Below are 663 nucleotides of genomic sequence, written 5' to 3' on the forward strand. Positions count from 1 at the left end.
GCATAAAAACACTAAACTGGAATCCGTAATATACACAGAAATGACCTGGTGCAGACCACCTCAGGCCCTGAGCTTGCTGCTTCAATCTCTGTGAATTCCAATGAGCTTTGCCTATATGTCGACTTAGACAGCCATGATTTTTGTTTTTGTTTTTTGTTTTTGTTGTTGTTAGGTATACCCTCTGGTTTTTTAACTCTTTCTGTCTCCTCTTTCAAGGGGTTCTGATGGGGGAAGTACTTCTGTGTGTGTTTATCTTATTGATTGTTGAATAAAGCTCTGTTTAGTCAATGAAACAGCAAGTTAGACAGGACTAGGAGTCAAAGAGGATTCTGGGAAATGTCGTAGAGAAATGATGTTCCAGGTAGGAAGTAATATAGCAAGGAGACTCATATTTAAGAGAGGAGAAACAGGAAGTGTCCTTTTTTCCCTTCATTCTCCAGGGGCGCCATGTGAGCCACCGGCAAGAGAGGGTGCCAGCGAAAGGCATTCTCTATAAGGTAAGTCTTATAAAATATATAGGTTTATGATAATTAAGACTGAACAAACAGATGAGGAATCCTAGTCATTGGCCAAGCAGCATTTGAACCTAATACAAGTTTCTGTGTATTAATTTGGGCCCTAACTTGGGCGTAAAGCACATACGTGGCGGTAGGACTCAGGCAG

This window comes from Cricetulus griseus, chromosome X (genome assembly GCF_003668045.3).
Source record: "Cricetulus griseus strain 17A/GY chromosome X, alternate assembly CriGri-PICRH-1.0, whole genome shotgun sequence".
In the NCBI taxonomy this organism is placed as follows: Eukaryota; Metazoa; Chordata; class Mammalia; order Rodentia; family Cricetidae; genus Cricetulus; species Cricetulus griseus.